Source organism: Macaca thibetana, chromosome 7 (genome assembly GCF_024542745.1).
Source record: "Macaca thibetana thibetana isolate TM-01 chromosome 7, ASM2454274v1, whole genome shotgun sequence".
Taxonomy (NCBI): Eukaryota; Metazoa; Chordata; class Mammalia; order Primates; family Cercopithecidae; genus Macaca; species Macaca thibetana.
In genome coordinates, this window is record NC_065584.1 from 18,010,474 (window position 1) to 18,032,995 (window position 22,522).

Below are 22,522 nucleotides of genomic sequence, written 5' to 3' on the forward strand. Positions count from 1 at the left end.
TTTCTTAGGAATGTGTGGATAGTCGCTTTTTAAATTAAAAAAAAATTGCAGACAAATAGATATTTATAAAAATAATCAAATAATTGATGCAATTCTGTTAATTACTTTTAGGGAAGCCCACTTCTGTGGGCTCCCCGGGCGTTACTTTTATTTTCAAGGAAGGAACGTGTTAAATGTGGAGTTTGTTTGGCTGGGCAGAGTTTACAGCATTGCTGTCGCAACTGTTTTGCTATCAATTATAAACAGTGTCAAATCTATGGGCAGTTTCAGCCTCTTTTCAATACTGTAACGGGTTATCCTGATATGACATCTATAGATGAGTTTCCACTGAGGGTAATAAGATTTCTCTTTTTGGAGAAACATTGTTTTGAGGGGAAAACCATGATTGCCGGCTGGGAAGGCTGAAGAGACTATTTTTCATGCTTTGTTTATACTCCCGGGATGACATTTGGGGAAGGGAAATGCAATCTTTCTCGGGAGCTTTTAATTGTGGGATTACAAATTTATTTAATTTATTAGTTTCAATTGGTTGGGCTCGGGGAGCCCTCCGTCACAGGCTGTGCTTAAGGTGACACATTTGCTAGCAGTTGGGACACATGATTGCAAATGTAAAATGTGCCTCACCCGAAAGGACTGGTCTGCTGGAAGCTCCCGTGTGGAGCTGTCGTAGGCAGGGTGCGACTGGCTCATTGAGGAAAAAGGGAATCGTTTTCCTTAGCTAAGGAAGACATCCTGTTATATTCCTTTTGTTCCCTGTTTTTCATTGATCGCCGGCTCTGCCTTGGAGAGGAGAGCAGCTCGGAGGGTGCAGAGCTCTGAAGGCTGCAAGAATGACTGGAGCCCACTTTAACTCTCACACTGATTGGTCAGTTAGATTGAGACTTATGAAAACAGTCACCCAAAACCTTCTTTTAAAATCGTGCTGTAGTTTCACGTAGCCCTCTTGTGCACAGATTTCTGCAGGGTCGGTTTTTCATTCGGGTGCAGTTTGCTCGAGATACCTTTATGTTTAATTTTTTTGTTGTTTCTATCCAGATAAAGTAGGCCATTTTGGTGACAAATTTCTTTGCAGACGTAAGCTACTAGCTTACACGTATAGATACAGCACTTTACAATACATTCTCAATGATTTCTGCTCATAAGTTGTAGAATGCCAAGTTGTTCAACTTAGAATAATGATTCCTAACTGGTTTTGGATTTGAGTCTTTAAAAAGGACCATCAGTAGATGGATGCTTAACTGTATCATTACTTTGATAATTTAAGTGCCTTGTGCATTAGCACGTTTCATGCACTAAGTCTAAAACTGTGACAGTGAAAGGAAAAGACAATGAAAAGAAAACAATCAAAATCAGCCTGCACACTATTCTAAGAGATTGTGGCATCTGCTTTGAGGATAATGCATTTCACATCCAAGAAGAAGGGCATTCTGCACCATATAAAAATATGAATTAGTAAACATTGTGCAATGTTGTATCTGTAACACAAACCGTAAACATCTTCATTTGAGCCTTTAAAGCGATTTCATTAAAGAAGCACTGTCCCAGAAGTTGTTAAATGTATAAACACTTTTCTGATTGGCTTAAAAATTTAGACACAGGAAGTGGATTGTATCTAATAACTGATGAGTGGAGACATGGTTGTCATGGAAACCGAGAGGAGTAACCCCACCCCACCCCCACTACACATACATACTCTACCATGACCACCACTTAAAAAGAAACAAAAACAAAAACAAAACCTGCATGTCATCACAGATGCCTGGAGAACATGTTGGCTTCTGTAAGCTTTCCCACAGCATCTGTTGAAACCTGAGATCGTGCCTGTCAAATCAAGGTCATTTTACAACAACAACCAAAAATGTGGTCTCCTAGATTTCATAACTGTATTTTTATTGGAAATATTTGAGGAAACAGCCTTAAAGCAAGGATGAGCCCCCAGGCTTACTTTGCATTTTGCCACCTCTGAGCTGTGCAAGGGAAGGCTGAGAACAATGTATCTGAACACTTAATTGTGGAATCAAACTGATTTGTGTGTCTACTGTTAGAACAAAACTCTTTTGAGAGTCAGAAAGGTTAGAATGTTACCTGTGGATGAGGAGTCATCTGGGGAAGTTATAATGAGGTGTTTGTGTTTACAAGAGGGTTCAAAGTTGAACTCAAGCAATGGAACTTACAGACTGGTGGCCTTTTAGAACCCTGCTCTAAGGCTGCGTTTGTGTGTGGGGTGGTGGGGGTGGGGGTAGGGGGGTGAAGGGGAGGGATGAAGATTGCCTGGTACTTTGGGAAATATAAGAGAGGGTGTTCTCAGAAGCTAACCAGGGAAAGGAAAATCTAAATGAAAATAAGAACTGCTTCATAATTGTCATTATTATTATCCAGTTGACTTATGATAGAAAAGTTTACTGTTTTGTGGATGGGGAAGAGTGCTTTTGTTTTTAGGATAATTGAGACGTTCCCAGTATCAAAATTGCAAATATTTCCAGTATCTTGGTAATGATTTCCATGAGGACTATATAGAAAAAAGTTTGGAGACCTCCCCTCCCCTTAGCCTCCACCCCGCCCCGGTTCATTTTGCTAAGCAAAAAATAACCAACGAGGCCCTGTCCTAAATTTTGACTTTGAGGATCAACATTGAACCTTGTAAAATATAAAGCAAATACATTCCTTATATTTTTCTAATCTTGTTAATGGCAGTCTTCAGATTTTCTGTTCTTGATATTCATTTAGAAATGTCTTCCTTCAAGTCATGGCAATTTAAAGCATTGAATAGCTTTATCTTAATTAATAATGGTCAGTTTTAAAACTTGTTCAATTAACAATTTGGTCTTTTTAAAAAGCAGGAAATTTCCCTTATTTTCATCAACTAATTGCATGGGGAGTGGGGAGGAAAAGAATCCTAACTCTATTTTCATGTTTATTTAATATTGTGCATGTATGCCATAGAAATATGTACTTTAGAAGTTAAATATTTGACAACATGGGATTATGAAATATATGCTAAATCACCCAGATATTTAACTGATTGGGACTTGGTAAAGAAGATTAAGTTTAATGGCACAACTGGTCTCTTTTAGCAAGGATTTCCTGTAGGGAGCTTTCTTATCTACCAGTGTGTTCCTTGGCAGGAAACATGTCAGTTGCTTGTTTTTACAAACTGAAGGAAGTGAATGGGATTTGTTGGTTTCTAGAATCTACCTTCATTCTCTATTGTCTTTCAAATAGTTGGCTCAGAACACTTCATTTCGAAAGGGGCTTTGGAGGGGTACAATTGATTCTCTGCAAACCTGTGGCATTTAGGTTTATTTCTTTCTGATTTTGGAATTAGGAAAATTGATCATGGTACGACCATGTGCAACTTATTTTCCTAATACAAATGAACAAGATGTTCAATAACATTCCAATTCATTTTCAGTTGTCAGCTAGTTACTCACATACTCACCGAAGCTGCTGTTTTTGGATGGCTATGCCAAATTTCTCATAATTATTCCAGAATACCAACCAAATGCCAGTGTCGATTTTGGATTAGTGTAGAGAGGTAAAGAGGAGGAGGCAGCGTCATCCTTCTCATTGCTTATAACAAAAGGTCCATAAAGAATACATGTCAGGTATACGCCATTCTTGCTGATAGCCAAAAAAAAAAAAAAAAAAAATCGAAATTGGGGATGGGTTGGCTAAATCCAGTTTATAGTACACTTGAGAAAAACGAATTTTAACTTTGAAAGGATTTGCTGTGCAGAAGTCTGGATTAGGTTCTGAATGTTGAAAATGAGTATATTTAATTGCTTCAATTCCTAGATGTTTCAAATTCTGGAAGAGGAGAAAAGGGTAAGCTTCTTTAAAGGAAAGTAAATGCATCCACCTCCATTTGCAGAGAGCAGCCTGGTGAGGGAGGTTAAGAGTGCCTGAGGGAGACAGAACCATTTCTTGCAATGGTTTGCACACATTTTCGTAGACATCATTTTTGTTTTATACTTAGCACCAAATAGAATCTTATGCAAGACCCTCATGTATGAGTCAAATAAAAACAGAGCTGCTCTGAGGGAACTAGGAGCCCAGAGCCTGCTATTGTCACCTGGGTTGTGCCCAGGGCACACTCTAGAACCCAGTACCACCGTGTACACAGTTTGCAAACCACTGCTTCTAAAATGTTCTCTAAAGAAGACCTTGGGGAATTGCTTGCAGAGCCCTGGAACCTCTTAGTGAAAGAGAGAACTTTTGCCTTGACAATTTAAGAGGCCGCTTGTGCCCATAGTGAGTAGGGAAAAGGTGGCAATTAGTGATGTGATACATGTACCCTAGGAAGCCTATGTACATATAGAAAAAGATGACTGACCACAAGCATGAAAGAGCCCTAGCCCAGTCTATAATAAGAGGGAAGGCATATTCTTAGGGGTTACTTATAAACCAGGGCTCCTTTTATTTATAAATTATAGGAACATCATATGGGGATGTTTGAGATTAGTTGGTTATAATTTTGCTGGAATACATGGCTTTATTCTGTCACCACCTCAAGATCTGTTCTATCACTGTTATTCTATTAGTCAGTGAAAATAATTTCATATGAAGTGTCATTCATGAAATGAAAATTTGCCAAGCTATATAAATCTGCTTGGCAGACTCAGTAGTGTTTTGAGTGTTGAGTAAAATGATAACACACAGATGATATTTGCATACCATCAAATATATTCACATTCTCTCCTCAATGATGAGATTGTTCTGAAATGGCATTATTGAGATCGGGCTCAGTTTTCCCCCTTCCATCCCAGAAGCTGTCAGTATTGAGGATTTCTAGGGGTGGCAAACAGAGGAATCCCCTTCAGTTCCACTCTTGCTTTTCACGATCACTAGATTCACCTATGCCTGGTATGGAGGTGAGAAATCAGGAGACTCTTTATTCAGGCAAACCATAGTAGAACTGTGCTGCTCATGGCCACAGCCAACCTCTCTGCATTGTTTCTCAGAGGCAGCTCAGTTGAGAAGTCTATAGAAGTAGAAAGGACAGACCCTTCTGTACATTCCCCGGTTACTTTCATTGTGCTTGCCATGTTTCTACTACCTGCATGGGGTTAGAGATGACAATTAAAATAATAAGTTTTCCAGAAAGCCACAGATCTTCCAACAATTTTTCTGGGAAAAAATTATATATAAAATATTTCCTTTACAAAGATGAAACGAGCATAAGGACCAAATACTTGGCTGTGGTAATGATGAAATGATCGAAATGATCGTGGTTAACTATTGAATTGTGTTAACTGATGCTTTTCATGTTGAGGCTGTTTAAAGCTATCTCCTTCCTCCTCCCACCTGCATTTCAAAGAAGAATGAGTGTGTAACCAACAGAACCGTCCCAGGGCGTATTCATGATAATGGAGCAGTGCTTCTTTGGGAGTGAGCATTAAGCTCCCATGGTTTGGGGGACTTTCTTTTTAAACTGAAGGATACATGCCAGTTACCAGGACCTTGCTGAAGTTGCTCACAGATGGCTTCTCCAAATGTGTGCCTAGTACCATTGCAGTGCCTTTGCAGGTGCCACTTTCTTAAGGTTCAGAGAGTAGCAGGTCCCACTTGGAGACAAATTTTAGTATGTTATACAAGTTTAGATTTTAGATCATGTAAGAGTTTTTTCTTTTTTTTTTTTGAGACAGAATCTTGCTCTGTCACCCAGGCTGGAATGCAGTTGGGCGATCTCAGCTCACTGCAGCCTCCGCCTCCTGGGTTCAAGCGATCCTCCTGCCTCAGCCTCCTGAGTAGCTGGGATTACAGGCGTGTGCCACCACACCTGGCTAATGTATTTTTAGTAGAGATGGGGTTTCACCATGCTGGCCAGGCTGGTCTCGAACTCCTGACCTTGTGATCTGCCCACCTCGGCCTCCCGAAGTGCTGGGATCACAGGCGTGAGCCACTGTGCCCGGATTTCTTTCTTTTTTTTTTTTTTTGAGGCAGGGTCTCACTCTGTCACTCTGTCACCCAGGCTGAAGTGCAGTGGTGCAGTCAGGGCTCACTGCAGCCTTGAAATCCCGGGCTCAAGCAGTCTTCCCACCTCGACCTCCTGAGTGGCTGGGACGACAGCCACTTGTGTACCACCATGCCTGGCTAATTATTTATTTTTGTAGAGATGGGGTCTCCCTATGCTCCCCAGACTGGTCTGAAACTCCCAAACTCAAGTGATCCTCCTACCTCGGCCTCCCAAAGTGCTGGGATTACAGGTGCAAACCACCACACCCAGCCAGTTTAAGAGATCTTGTTGCTCTCTGAAATTTCCTAACTCAGCAAACTGAATCCTTTTGCAGCCTTTAAAATAAAACAGTGACTCTATAATGACTATTTAATAAATGTCTCTAAATTAAGGCCATCATGTTTCTTGTGGCTAGATTCAGTATTTGGAATGGCCTCTTGACACTTCTGGGGAAGTGTGGCAGTACTGGGTGATACAGAAAAATCACATCATACTAGCGAGGGGCCTTCGTTTATCAGATGCTGCTGTCTGCATTATTTTATTTGGTTCTCATATTAACTTAATAATACTGCTACTAATACCTAATGAGAAGATGCATTAATGTCCCATTCTACAGATTAAGAAACCAAGGCAACTGTGTTCCCAGAGTCACGCATTCTTTGGTACCCGCCTATTAATAGTTCTCACTGTCTAGTCCCCTGACTCCAAATCCCAGGCTTTCCCCCGAGACTGACCACCTCACAACTGTTCCTCTGACTGTTTCTATCCCAGGGTTGAAGACTTCCCCTTCCACACTGAAAATGGAGTTCCCTTCAGGGGGGAAAAAATATGCAGGATGGGTTGGGGAATATTTGCTGTAATTCCCACCGGAAATAGGATTTTACTTCTCGACATTCTGTGTTCTCACGTCTGACCATTAGTGATGGAAGGGGCTTTTTAGATCCCTTGTCAGTGATTATTTTTATTTGTCTTCACCTTTTGATTTTCTCTTCATCCACCCCTGAGCACATTTACCTACTTGGTAAATGAAAAGTCCTAATTCCAGAATTACCCAAAGATTATACCCAGTCTAACTGGGTATAACTGGCAGCATGTCTAATACACAAAACAGACTTCCTAGACAACACTCACTTTTACACTTGGTCTGAATGGCTCGACAAACTCAGGTGTGCAGATACACTGACATCACCTTGATTTCTTTCAGAATAAGAAAAAACTGACTTAAGTCAGCAGATCAGCAAGATTTTCAGTGTTCTTTTAGGGGCTCCCCTCTACCCCTAAATCATACAAAGTCTGCAGAGACCAAGTTAGGGTGGGGTTCAGCTTGATGTTTTCATAGAGTATAGGGGACACTTACAAATTAAATCATCACTGGGTATGCCACTGTGCCTCGTATACATGTGAGCAGCTGGAACTGGCCATGGAACAGATGTAGACATTTTCAGTGAAACATGTGTCTGCTGCTTTTCTCATTCTCTTAAAGAGATCAGGTGAATGATCAGAACTGGATGGAACTAATTAATATTTCACAGGTCTGATTTCACATATTTCACATGTATGAAATTATTTTAAAGAATTCATCAAGGAAAATGCCAAAGACATATGCACAAATTGGGGGAAACAAATCGTCCTCACGTTCATTCAGTGAGCAATTATCAGGCACCTACTGCATACCAGGAGCTGTGCCCCTATGATAGGCATACGAGGGTGAAGAAATCATTCCCAGACAGACTATCCCCTGTTCTGTAACTCTCATGGGCTTCTTAACTGGAAATATCTCCAAATGTGGCTCTTTTGAAGTTCATATTCTAAGCAGATAGAGACAGACTGAAGTGCCACCTTCCTGAGATCCTTCCTGGAGATATTATGCCTTTGGTTTTCATTTAGAAACAGACCCTGCAAGGAGGATTGAAGGGTGGATGGTTTACTTGGGAGACCGTCCCAGGAAGACACCAGTAGGTGCAGGAGAGGGAAATGAGGAAGGGAAGGCAGCCAGTCGTGAGATCCCATCAGATCCACTGCAGGTGGTGGAACTCAGCCGCACTAGGGCACGTGGGGCGCCGATGCCAGCCACTCTGCTTTCAGTCATGGGTTGAAGACTGCTCTCAGGGCATGTTGATCCCAGTACTTGAGATCTATGAAAGCTGTCAGAGTAGTCTTCAGCCAGAGAAGGTTCTCAGGAACTTCCTGATGCCATTCGTAGCAGCTGGCAGTTGGCTGGCATGCCCTGAGATGGTAAAGCCTGAAAGCCACGTGGCCAGGCCATCAGCAGGTTCTGCTACCCACTCTTTCCTCTTCAGCTCCTTCTACAGTTTTGCAACTATAGATGTTTTAGAATAATCATTTTTGATAGTACCTTTAAGTTTCAACATGAAGATCCTGGCAGAGTGGTTTTTCAGTGTGAAAAATGGGAACAGGAGGAGTGGCACAAGTTCAGAGGTAAGCATTCAGGCAGACATTATCCATAAGGGCCGCCATTTTTTTCTCCCCTGGTTACAACCATGATCCTTATTTCCCAGGCTCGAAAACTTGGACCCCCCCCCTCGTTTTACACCCCAGGGCTTCTTGTTGCTTTCTTTAAAATCCACCCCCTGTTCATCTCCACAACTTTTACTGGTGCTTCCCTCCAAAAAAACTACGAGTGACCTTGATTGTGCTCTGGAAGACTTCTGTCCCTAAAACTCTCTTGAAATACGGGCTTTGAAGCTAGGCTTCCTGTTCTCAGACCCCCTCTTGCCACTTAACAGCTGTGTGACTTTAGGCGAGTTACTTAATCTAAGACTCAAGCCTTAGGTAGTATTTCCATAAGTACTATGGAAATAAAACTCAGTAATGTGGAAATCCTGAAAAGATTATTGGGAGGACTAAATCATGAGTCCCTGAACAGCACTTGGCACGGAGCCTGGCACGTGGTTGCAACTCAAATTATTGTAGCTATTTTTATTGTTATGTTGTCAATGTTGTTGTGTTCCTTGTCTACTAAGAACCTTGATGCCAGTCTGGGCAACATGGCGAAACCCCATCTCTACAAAATACAAAAATTAGCTGGGTGTGGTGTTGTGCACCTGTGGTTCCAGCTACTCGGGAGGCTTGATGTGGGAGGATTACTTGAGCTTGGGAGGTTGAGGCTGCAGTGAGCCAAGATTGTGCCACTGCACTCCAGCTTGGGTGACAGAGCGAGACCCTGTCTCAAAAAAGAACCTTGATGACTTCTCGTTGCCCAGTCTACCAAGTCTCTCTTTTTCTGCCTAACTTTCAAGTTCTTTTAGAATCTTGCCCCACTTATTACTGCTCAGAGAATGCCCCAGGATCTAGTCGGTGTCTCTTCACCCCTGAACTTGCTGTGGTCCTTTTAGCTCCCCAGCCTTTGTGCATCTTGTTCCCCGGCCACAACCTTCTTCCTCCATGTTGTGCGGTCACCACTTTCATTCATTGGAAAACTCCAATGTGCAGAGAAAATGCAGTTTGTTCATTTTGTCTACAGTGAGCCTTCCTCCCCAACACACAGCCATTGATCGTCAAGAGAAAGAATAACTTTTGATCACACCCATTAAAAAACTTAGTTGGATCTGCTAATCCAAACAGTTCCTTAAGATAATTCTAGTCTTCCTAGGAAAACAGTGCTTATTCCCCCAGGTTGTCTCGCCTACCCCACCCCCAGTTATTGGCCTATGACAGTGTATGTGGGAAGGAATGTCAACCTTGCCCTTGCGTTTATTTCTTATGAAGGAGGAACAAACTCAGGGTCCCTAGGCTCGGTGGCCTCTGGTCTTGGAGGCAAGGTTTCTTGCCTTCTGGGAGCTGCTTGTTTAGCTATATTAGAAGTTGAAGTCTGTGGTTTTATAACACATAGTCTAGTCTAGTGCTTTTCAAAGACCTACAGTAAGATATAGATATATTGTGTACACCACATATATGTATGTATACTGTGGATAGATGAAACTACAGTTTTTATAATATAGCATATATAGGCTGGGCGCCGTGGCCCAGGTGGCCCATGCCTGTAATCCCCGCACTTTGGGAGGCTGAGGTGGGGGGATCACGAGGTCAGGAGATCGAGACCATCCTGGCTAACATGGTGAAACTCCGTCTCTACTAAAAAAATACAAAAAATTTGTCGGGCGTGGTGGCGGACGCCTGTAGTCCCAGCTACTCGGGAGGCTGAGGCAGGAGAATGGCGTGAACCTGGGAGGCGGAGCTTGCAGTGAGCCGAGATCGCGCCACTGCACTCCAGCCTGGGCAACAGAGCAGACTCCCTCTCAAAAAAAAAAAAAAAAAAAAAAAAAAAAGGAGATTGAGCCCATCCTGGCCAACATGGTGAAAGCCCATCTCTACTTAAAGATACAAAAATTAGCTGGATGTGGTGGTGTGTGCCTGTAGTCCCAGCTACTTGGGTGGCCCAGGCAGGAGAATCGCTTGAACTTGGAAGGCGGATGTTGCAGTGAGCCGAGATTGCACCACTGCACTCCAGTGTGGTGACAGTGATACTCTGTCTAAAAAAAAAAAAAGATAGCATGTATAGTTGAAGCATAAATTTTACAAGATTTAGTCATTCTTGCTACACTTAATCCAGCTTGACTTACTCCATTCTATTTTAGAGAAAGAAAGATTGGTTTGGTTCCAATAAGTGATCCACGGTTTGCTAAATATGTTAGCCTGGTCATCCTCTTGGCTTTATCAGAATTTATGTGGCACTCCCTGCTGACTAGGTCCCACCTCTGTGCCCATGGGCAGCAAACTTGAGTCTTTTTTTTTTTTTCAAGACAGGATCTCGCTCTGTCATCCAGGCTGGAGTGCAGTGGGGCGATCTTGGCTGATTGCAACCGCCATCTCCCGGGTCCAAGCGATTCTCCTGCTTCAGCCTCCTGAGTAGCTGGGATTACAGACATGCACCACCACACCCAGCTCATTTTTTGTATTTTAGTGAAACCCAACAGGGTTTCACCATGTTGGCCAGGCTGGTCTTGAACTCCTGACCTCAAGTGATCCGCCCGCCTGGGCCTCCCAAAGTGCTAGAATTGCAGGCATGAGCCACCTGGCCTCACCTAAACTTGAGTCTTAGCCACTCCCTCTATCCAGCCACTGACTTGGTGGTATTTGAATGGGGTCCCCTCTGCTGGCCACAACAGATCTTGAGGCAAGCTCACTGTTCTCCAGCATCTTAATGCCTTCTGTTTGCAAAGGTGGCTGTACGAGTTAACACCCTCACCAACATTAAGTGTCTCTGTTATTTCATGTTCTCACTGATATTTAATATTGTCAGACTTGGCTGGGCGCGGTGGCTCACGCCTATAATCCCAGCACTTTGGGAGGCTGAGGCAGGCGGATCATGCGGTCAGGAGATCGAGACCATCCTGGCTAACACGGTGGAACCCTGTCTCTACTAAAAATACAAAAAATTACCCGGGCGTGGTGGCAGGCACCTGTAGTCCCAGCTTCTCGGGAGGCTGAGGCAGGAGAATAGTGTGAACCTGGGAGGCGGAGCTTGCAGTGAGCTGAAATCACACCACTGCACTCCGGCCCGGGGGACAGAGCGAGACTCCGTCTCAAAAAAAAAAAAGAAAAAAAAAAAAACCCCAAAAATATTGTCAGACTTTAACATTTTTGCCAATTTATTAGGTGTGAAATAATCTCATTGTCATTTTAATTTTAATTTTCTTGGTTATTAATAAGCTTAAACATCTTATGTTTATTGGTCGTACATGTTTCTCCACTTACGAAGTACCTGTTTGGCTGCTATATTTCAGTCTTCAGTCAACCCAGAATTGTTTTTTGTGTATAGTGTGAGGTAGCTATACAGTTTTATTTTTTTATTTTATTTTATTTTTTTGAGACTGAGTCTCACTCTTGTCGCCCAGGCTGGAGTGCAGTGGTGCAATCTCGGCGCACTGCAACCTCCGCCTCCCAGGTTCAAGCTTCCCCTGTCTCAGTCTCCTGAGCAGTTGGGATTACAGGCATGCGCCACTGCACCCAGCTAATTTTTGTACTTTTAGTAGAGTTGGGGTTTTGCCATGTTGGCCAGGCTGGTCTCGAACTCCTGACCTCAGCTGCTCCACCCTCCTCGGCCCCCCCAAGTGCTGGGATTACAAGTGTGAGCCACTGTGCCTGACTACAGTTTTATTTTTATACTACACACACACACTCCAAATTTTGCACATATATTAGATACATATGTTCAGGTGTGAGAAGTCCTATAATTCTCTTATCAGTTTTTTTTTTTTACTGGCTTCAATGCTCAATCTTGATCTTATCAAATTTTGGTATCAATGTTTTTCTATTCTTTTAAAATAAGTCAAAGAGTTTTTCTATTGTCTGGCATAGTCTGTATAAGACTAGAATTATGTATACCTCAAAATAGTAGTTAACTTCTGATAGTAGTCATCTGTTTATCTGGAAGTGGTATTTTCTTTTTTTTTTTTTTTTTTTTTTTTTTTTTTTGAGACGGAGTCTCGCTCTGTCGCCCAGGCTGGAGTGCAGTGGCCAGATCTCAGCTCACTGCAAGCTCCGCCTCCCGGGTGCCCGCCATTCTCCTGCCTCAGCCTCCCGAGTAGCTGGGACCACAGGCGCCGCCACCTCGCCCGGCTAATTTTTTGTGTTTTTAGTAGAGACGGGGTTTCGCTGTGTTAGCCAGGATGGTCTCGATCTCCTGACCTTGTGATCCGCCCGTCTCGGCCTCCCAAAGTGCTGGGATTACAGGCTTGAGCCACCGCGCCCGGCCTGGAAGTGGTATTTTCTTTTAGGAAGATTGCAACTACTAATTCAATTTATTTTATAGTAAGACTAATCTGGTATTCTATTGCTTTTTGAATCCATTTTATCAATTTATGCATTTCTAGGAATTTGTTGATTTCATCTCAGTTTTAACATTAGGAGGCATAGTGATTGTTTATAATAGCCTCTAATTCTTATTTTTAATCTCTATGCCATCACAGTTTTTCATTTGTGATATCATTTATATGCTTGCTTACTGTTTTTTTAATCTCATAGATTACATATTATCATTTAAAACTATATGGGGCACTACCACACCTGGCTGGTTTTTTTACTTTTTAGTAGAGATGGGGTCTTGCTATATTGTCCAGGCTGGTCTCGAATTCCTGGGCTCAACGGATCCTCCTGCATTAGTCTCTCAAAGTGCTGTTATTACAAGTGTGAGCTACTGCGTTCAGCCTCTTTTTAATTTCTGTTTGTATCTTTATTCTTCTTACAGTTTTGTGTCTAATAGAGTAAAAAACTTCTATTTTTCTGACAGCTTAATTACTTGTGAAGTTTTCGTTTCTAATATGTTAATAAAAACATAATATATTTTTTCTAATATAAATAAATTCGTGTCCTAATATTTAAGCTGCATTTTTTATATATGACATGTACAATGTAGCTGGATATTGTTTTGTGAAGTCTAAAAATAATTGTCTTTTAACTGAAATACATAATGCATTTATATTTATTGTAATTACATGTACATTCTAATTTATTCCTTCATTTTATTTCCATTTTTCATGCCTCTTCCGTATTTCTTTTTTTATAATTCACTTAGTGGTCCTCTAGATATTTTATTTCTAGATCCTTTTCTAGTAGTTCTTTAGAAATTTTAGCATGCATACTTATCAAAGCCTAAAGCCAATTAGTATCTTTCCTTACCTCTCAAACAATGCAAGGACCTTAGACCACTTAACTCCAGTCACTGCTCCACTAATTTAGGTTTCGATTTTGCCCAGTGTTTTAGTTTTATCTTTTTTTTTAATCTCACAGATTACATATTATTTTAAACCAGAAATGTTTGTTCAGATTTACCCATATGTTTACTACATTCTTGGCTTGTAATTCCTTCCCCCAACCCACCCCTTCATCACTTCTCTTAGGTTTCATTTAGTGAGGATAAATTGATGGACAACTCTTTCAGCTATTGTTCACTGGAAAAATGTCCATTTCCCCCTTGTTCTTCAAATAGAATCTTGCTAGGTATAAAATATATTTTTGCCAGGTATAAAATTACGGTTATTTTCTCTCAGCGTATTAAAGATGCTCAATTGTTTTCTGACTTCCACTGCTGATAAATCAATGCTAAGTCTTATTGCCATTTGTGTTGAAGGTATCGTTTCTTCAAGAGTACTTTACGACTGTTTTTAAAGATATTTTCTTTATTTTTGGTGTTTGGCAATTTTATCATGAAGTGTTCGGATGCCAATTTATTTTTATGTGTTTATTTTGCTTGGGGGTTTTGCGGCTTTATCATTTTGTGGATTGGTTTTCTCATCAGAACTGGAAGATTCTTAGACTGCAGTTCTTGCTCTGTACTCTTTCTCATCTAATTCCAGATTTGAGATTAAGCATATGTTAGACCTCTGTTCTGTCTTTTCTATGTTTTAGCTTCTCTGTCATCTTTTCTATCTCTGTATTTCTATGTGCTGCAGTCTAGATAATTTATTCAGTTTTTTTTTCCCTCTGGTTTCCTGTGTCTAATCTATCTGATCTAGCTCAATTCTTATATACTTGTTCCCTGTTATTTATTTAAACAATATTTTATGTTCTGTGTCTGATCATTTTAAAGTTCGAAGTGTTTGTTGGCCTGGTTCTCCTCTCTATTGTTTTCCCTGGTTGTTGTTCATGGTGCTTTGTTTCTCTCTCTCTCTCTCTCTGTTTTGTTTTGCTTTGTTTTTGGAAACTTTATTAGTGGGAATTCTTTATCAACTCTTTATCTTTGGAGTTGAAAGTGAGTTTCTCTAGAATTTGCATTTGTTTTTTGTCAGGTTCCTGGGATCATTATCAACCTGCAAAGGCAAGGACTTAAAATTCTCAACTTGAGGTTTTGGGGACAAAACAGGTAATCAGTTTGTCCTGTAAACTCTTGTGAGGGCTACCTTGTGGTTACACATTTTTAGTAAAGACTTTTCCATTTCTACATAGCACTTATTTTTGAGACAGGCAGTTTAAAGTCCTCTCTGTAGCTGGATGCCTCTTATTCTACACTCTATCTTGGTGGGCCTTTGTAAATGTCACCAAGTTTATCTGCTTTCCCCTGTGTCCTGCTAAGTTGTAAAAACAGAAGCTCAGGTTCTCCCAGTTTGTTAAATGCCTTCAAGGTGAAAACTAATATAAGCATTCTGTTCAGAGTGTGCCTTATTTTTTTGTGTGTGAACTCATGAATATGTTTCAAACTATTTTTGAGAAAATATTTTGTCCGGCATGTTTGGTTGTTTTCAGTTGGATGATTGGACAGGTACTTACTCTGCCATACTACCAGAAAAGAAACTTACATCCTTCCTTCTCTTTGTATTTTTTCTTTAATAATATTAATATATCCTGAAACACATGAATTCCTTTGGCCAGCTATGGTACGGATCGTATGTGCAGAAAGCAATAGAGAAAAGAGTGTAATCCTTATTTTCAAATTATCACTTCCTTCTGCAGGTATTCAGGGGTATTTTAAGTTCCAACATATTAGTTGAGGTAATCCCTGCTTCTTTGACAAAACCAAAATGGTGCCATGAATCAAAACAATAGAAGTTGTTTCTTACATGCCCCAAATGGGTGACCTGATTAGTGGATACCTCTCTTTCAGGTTTTAGCGAGCCAACTACTTGGCATTTTAGGACTCTGTCATTTTCAACGCATGGCTCCAAGGTCACGGTGCTTATCTGGATCATATTAGCTTTAAAGGAAAAGCACGTGGAGGCTCATGAATGGCTGGTTATATTGGCTAGGCCCAGATGTGACTCAGGTTTTTTTTTTTTCCCTTTCCATTGGCTAGAACTTGGTAATGTGGCCACATCTGACTGCAAGGGGGATTGCTGGGAAGGTGGTCTAGGTGTTTGCCCAGGAAGAAGATGAAACAGGTTTGATGAACAGCCAGTCCATCTCTGCCACGTATTTCCTCTCGGAAACCTCAGTCCACCCTTACTTTTCACTTCTCTGAGCTCTTATTTTACTTACAAAGAGCACTATCAACCTTAGGATTCAATTCCCCAAATCATTTTATGTTTGTATAATCTAAGCCACCAACTGTATAATACATTCCTTGAGGTGTGAATGTTGTGCTGGATTTTTGAAAATGTCACCTGCTGGGCGCGGTGGCTCACACCTGTAATCTCAGCACTTTGTGAGTCTGAGGCGGGTGGATGACGAGGTCAGGAGTTCAAGACCAGCCTGGCCAAGATGGTGAAACCCCGTCTCTACTAAAAATACAAAAAATTAGCCGGGTGTGGTGGTGGGCGCCTGTAATCCCAGCTACTCGGGAGGCTGAGGCAGGAGAATTGCTTGAACTCGGAGGGTGGAGGTTGCAGTGAGCCGAGATCGTGCCACTGTACTCCAGCCTGGGCAACAGAGGGAGACTCCGTCTCAAAAAAAAAAAAAAAAAAGTCACCTACCACTCAGTTTTGAATGCACAGTGTGCTTTAAAAAAATTAAGCCTCTGGGCCGGGCGCGGTGGCTCAAGCCTGTAATCCCAGCACTTTGGGAGGCCGAGACGGGCGGATCACGAGGTCAGGAGATCGAGACCATCCTGGCTAACACAATGAAACCCCGTCTCCACTAAAAATACAAAAAAATTAGCCGGGCGTGGTGGCGGCGCCTGTAGTCCCAGCTACTCGGGAGGCTGAGGCAGGAGAATGGCGGGAACCCGGGAGGCGGAGCTTGCAGTGAGCTGAGATCGCACCACTGCACTCCAGCCTGGGCGACAGAGCGAGACTCCGCCTCAAAAAAAAAAAAAAAAAAAAAAAAAAAAAAAAAAAAAAAAAAAAAAAATTAAGCCTCTGAATGAATGAAAATGTTCCTGTTCTAAGGAGATACCTGCTGACATATTTAGGGATGCAGACCATATTTATGGTCTGCCTCTTACTGATTGTATTATTCCTTCAGGTTTTCTTTCTGTTTCTTTTGTGGATTTTTTTTTTTTTTTGATACAAGATCTTGCTCTGTCACCCAGGCTGGAGTGCAGTGATCTCGGCTTACCGCAACCTCCACCTCTCAAGCTTAACTGATTCTCCCACCTCAGCCTCCCGAATAGCTGAGACCACAGGTGTGCACCACCATGCCCAGCTATTTTTGTATTTTTTGTGGAGACGGGCTTTCTCCATGTGGCCTAGGCTCAGGTTTTCTTTAGGTTTGAAAGTTGCCAAAATAAAAATTTGGAGAAAAAGCTAAATCCCTGAAGGGGATTAGAAGGGACCCCACAAGAAATAGTGGAATTTCCATGGGGCATCGGATTAGTCTGTCTCAGTTATTTCTTCTGAGATGTTATCTTGAAATGAGCCCTTTCTGCTCCATCTGGATTGTTGTGAGAATTCATTTACTCCACCTGGACATATCTGTTGAGGTCTACACGGTGCTAGTACTATTGAGGGGCTGGATGTAGGGAGTGAAGACCCTGCCCCAGAGATGATTAGATGAAGCAGAGTAGAAAAACAATGGAGAAGTAGGAAAAGAAAAAAAAAAAAAAGTCCTTGTACTCATTTTTCCTTTGGTTTTAGGCCTCCCATAAGAAGGCTGACCTGTCTCCAGGCCAGTGTTGAGCACATCAACAAGCAGAGGAGTTTAGCTCTTGAATATTCCCCAGGGCCACAGATAATCTTAGCTGAAACAGACCCTAGGTTAAAATTGGCCTCAATATCACCCTGTACCTGAGTTTAACTAATTGCTTTGTTGCTAGGCTCAGTGTTTTCAAAGCCTTATTTTTATTTTCTGTTATTATTGGTCTTAATAAATGACAATGGCATATGGACCTAAGTTAAATTGTGGAATCGTATTTTGTTTTCCTTTCACTGAGTACTTTTCTTTCTTACTGCAGTGTACTATGAATGGGAAAACACAGTGACATTTTAGTAACTCTAATCTATTATCCACTTGCTAGGATGCAAACACAATGCTTGTGGCAAATTACTTTATATGCTGATAAAGCCTGTGTTTTGGAAAAATGTTGGAATGTTTGTATCCAAAACATTGTTTTGAATCAAGTCATCTAAAATATGCAGATTAAGAATAGGAAGTGGTATCCTGAATAGCATCGTCAAAATTCCAGGAAGGGTCAGGCTGCAAAATACAAGACATGGTGAGTTTATAATTAGGCATCAACGCGATTTTATTTGATTGAGCGTCTCCCTGGGCTTGGCTCTGGCATTAGTCAGAGAACAGCTCTCCAGCCCAAAGGAGTTCACTTAAGAAGATGACCTAGGAGGTAAATCTAGCTCTCTCAGAAGCCAAGACAGAGCAAACCCTTTACTTATTATATTGTTTACTTCATGGAATAATAAGGGGTAGAATTTCTGCTAAATCAGAGCAAAATACAGCATTTCTAATAAAACAGAAAAGGGAATATGGTGCAGTGCTCTTCTTGCGAATTGTACTCACTTTCTTTTCAAGTCTAAGGTTTCTCTTTTTTTCCAGAAAAATTTCTCTCTTACTTGAAGGAGTTCCCAAAACTACACGAATGCACCAAGTCTCAGCTAAGGGCATTAATAGTATATAGGGTCCAGGAACTGGCAGGCTGTAATAGTTCACTTCCTCTGTTAATGCAGTGAGCCACTGAGTAATCTCTTCCCACAATGAGTAAGGGTTTACTTCTATCCTTAAAACCAAATAATTCAGTCACCATAAAGGGAAGAGACGAGACCTCCATATACTTGATGTGGCCAATGTGATTTTTAAATTATTTTTGTTTAGGCAAAATAAAAATTTGGAGAAAATTTATGTTTTATTTGCCAAAATGAAAATTTGGAGAAAAAACTAAATCCCTAAAGGAGAGTAGAAGGGACCCTACAAACAGCTGGCATTTCCATGGGGCATCAGATTAATCTGTCTCAATTGTTTCTTCTGAAATGTTGAGTTGAAATGAGCCCTTTCTGATCCCTCTGGATTGTTAAGAGAATTCATTCACTCCATGCATAATTATTGGGATGACCATACAGTCTGACATGTTTGTGATAGTTTTGTTTTATGCTTACTGCCCCCCTGTAATCACTAGTAGTGTCTGCTTTCATTTTCAAGAACATCCTGGTTTGATAAATTATGGTCACCTGACTTACAGTGGTAGTGCATACATTTAGCAATAGTAGATCAGGTTTGTTCTGATTAACTCTTCTGCTGAGAAAAGCTGCTCAACATTAAAAAGAAAAAAAAATCAGTTTGGAAAAATTGGAGAGCCATCAGGGCAATGGGGAATTGCAGAACCAAGATCTGGGTTGGTGGGGTGAGTAAGGAGTGGTAGAAAACTCAAGAGAGATGAACTCTGCTTTCGAGTTTTATCTTCTTGAGAAAAATTTCAGTTCAGACAGCAGAGGCTAAGAGATTAAGAAACGTAGCATAGCTTTCAACAAATTCATGGGGTTGAGGGTGTGGCAATTGTATTTAGGTCCTGTGAAGGAGCAGAAGCCCTAGTAAACAACCTAGGCTTTCATTGAGAACCCTAAGTCTAGGTGAATCAGAAATACGACATAGGTACTGAAGCCAAAACCCAAATAATTTCAGATTAGTGCCCCTAGCCTAGATGCCTGCCTGAAACTAGAGTAAAAATTCTCTTTGGAGGAAGATGCTTTTCCCAGAAACTCATGTTATCACTGTAGTTTTTCCTGTACTATATCTGTCAGTCAGTAGAAATAATAGATACAGGAGAAGACCAGATATTATTAAAAACCAATAAAAAAATAAACAGATTGGATATACCTACAAGAGGTCCAGATAATGGATTAATCAGATATGGTCCCTACCATAACTGTGATTAATATGTTTCAAGAATTAAAAGATAAGATTGAAACTCTGCCAGAGAACTGAAAATTGTAAATAAGACCAAATAGACCTTCTGGAACTGAAATACACAATTACTGCAGTTAAAAATCTAAATGAGTGAATTTTTTTGGGTGATGGAAATGCTCTAAGATTGGATTGTGGTGATGGTTATTGTTGCATAAATGAATTAATTACTAAAACCATTGAATATACACTTACAATGGGTGAATTTTATGTTGTGTACATTGTACTTTAAAAGTTAAACTTTAAAAAACCAAATGAATTAGTTCAATAGAGTAGTTACAATTGAGGAGAGAGTCAGTGAACTAGAAGAGCAGAAGAAAATATCACCAATAAAGCATTTAGAGGCTTTTAGATGGAAAATAAATATCAGATTGTGAAAGACATATTAAATATGGTGGAAAGGCCTAATATACATGTAACTGGAGGTTCAGCAGGAGAGGAGAGAGAAAGTGGGACATAAAAAATAATTGGAAAAAAGGGCTGGGCGCAGTGGCTCACACCTGTAATCCCAGCACTTTGGGAGGCTGAAGTGGGCGGATCACGAGGTCAGGAGATCGAGACCATCCTGGCTAACACAGTGAAATCCTGTCTCTACTAAAAATACAAAAAATTAGCTGGTCGTGGTGGCAGGCGCCTGTAGTCCCAGCTACTCAGGAGGCTGAGGCAGGAGAATGGTGTGAACCCAGGAGGCAGAGCTTGCAGTGAGCCGAGATTGCTCCACTGGACCCCGGCCTGGGTGACAGAGCAAGACTCTATCTCAAAAATAAATAAAAAAAAAAAAAAAAAAAAAAAAAAAAAATAGCTGAGATAGTTCTAAAACTAACAAATCACACAAAGCCACAGAATCCAGAAGTCCTAGGGCACCAAGCAGGATAAGTACAAAGATTCAACATAGTAAAATTTCTGAAAACAAAACCAAAGAGAACAACATAGGGACAGCATGGTAACATTTATAAAACAAAAACAAAGAGAAAAGCTGAAAAGCATCAGGGTTGGGGAGTGGATACCTCTTATCTTTAAAGGAAAAGTAAGACTGACAACTGACTTTTCAACTGAAACAATAGATGTCAGAAGGAAGTGGAATGCTATCTTCAAATTGCTGAAAGAAAACAACTATTAACTATAAATTCTATCTCTGCCAGATTTTTCAAAAATGAAGCAGGATTAAAGATATTAAAAAATTATCATGAGGCTGAGCATGGTGGCTCATGCCTGTAATCCCAGCATGTTGGGAGGCTGACGTGAGAGGATCGCTTGAGCCCAGGAGTTTGAGACCACCCTGGGCAGCATAGTGAGACCTTGTCTCTATTAAAAAATAAAAATAAATGAATGAATAATTAAAAAAATCATGAACAGATCTATACTAAGGGAAATATTCACTAAAAAGTATCCTTGGGACAGAAGGAAAATTATCCCAGATCAAAGCTCAGAAATGTAAGGAGGAATGAAGAGCAATAGAAATAAGAATTAGATGGTTAAATATAAATAAATATTGACTGCATAAAATAATTATTATGTTTTGTGGAGTTTAAAATATGTAGGGAATAACATACATGGTAAAAGAACATAAATCCAAAGAAGTTAATGAAGTTAAATTGTTCTAAGTTCCTTGTAGTGTACAGGAAGTGATAACCAAGTTGTGTTGTCATTTATAAGTTAAGGATGCATGTTTTAAACTCTAGATAATCTTTAAAAGAATGATGACAGAATATATAAATAACAAGCTAAGAAAGAGGGAAAATAGAATAATAAAGAATACTTAAGAAATTCATGCCAGGTGCATTGGCTCATGCCTGTAATCCCAGCACTTTGGGAGGCTGACACAGGCAGATCATGAGGTCAAGAGATCGAGACCATCCTGGCAAACATGGTGAAACCCCATCTCTACTAAAAATACAAAAATTAGCTAGGTGTGGTGGCGTGCACCTGCAGTCCCAGCTACTCGGGAGGTTGAGACAGGAGAATCACTTGAACCTGGGAAGCGGCGGTTGCAATGAGCTGAGATCTGCCACTGCACTCCAGCTTGGTGACAGAGCAAGACTCCATTAAAAAAAAAAAAGAAAAAAGAAATTCAAACAAAAATGAAAAATAGGAGAAAAAGGATCCTAGAATAGGTGAGACAAATAAAAAAAAAGTAGAATAATAGATTTATATCAAATATCAGCCATTATATTAAATATAAATAGACTAAATAGTCAAATTAAAAGTCAAAAGATTATCAGATTGGATTTTTAAAACTATGCTTTAAAGAGACGTACCTTTCTTATAAACACACAGAAGGGCTTGATATAAAAGAATGTAGCAAGATATGCCATGCAAAAGAAAGACCATATAGCTAACCCAAAGAAAGATTGTATAACTGTAAGTCAAGGAACACTGTTAGAGATAAAGGAGATATTTCATAATAAGAAAGATTCAATTCACTTACACTGTGCTCACTTGCTCTCTCTCATACACACACAAAATTATAAGACCTGCAAGAAGAAATACAGATATCTATATAGTTAGAAATTTAAAAACACCTCTTAATAACTGATACAATCTAGAGACAATTAAAATAAATAAGGATATAGAAAATTTGAACAAAGTTAATTAACAAACATCATCTAATTATAAAACATTGCATCCAACAAATATAGAATAGATATTCCTTTCAAGTACACATAGAATATTTGCCAGTGCTCTCTATTTGGTGAGTCATAAAGCAACTCTTAACATATTCCAAAGAATGGATATTGTAGAGTATATTTTCCAACTACAGTGACATTAAGCTAGAAATCAATTACAAAAAATATAAATGAAAAATCCCCATACGTTTAGAAG

At 40.4% G+C, this 22,522-nt stretch overlaps 2 protein-coding genes across 8 annotated transcripts in view; one reads left to right on the top strand and one right to left on the bottom strand.

The window, feature by feature from the left end:
• The window catches only part of PSMC1 (proteasome 26S subunit, ATPase 1), a 1,015,066-nt gene that overhangs the window by 655,292 nt on the left and 337,252 nt on the right, over positions 1-22,522 (bottom strand). The gene's annotated exons all lie outside the window — the stretch shown is intronic.
• Positions 1-22,522, top strand: part of FOXN3 (forkhead box N3) — a 467,440-nt gene that overhangs the window by 394 nt on the left and 444,524 nt on the right. The window lies entirely within an intron of this gene.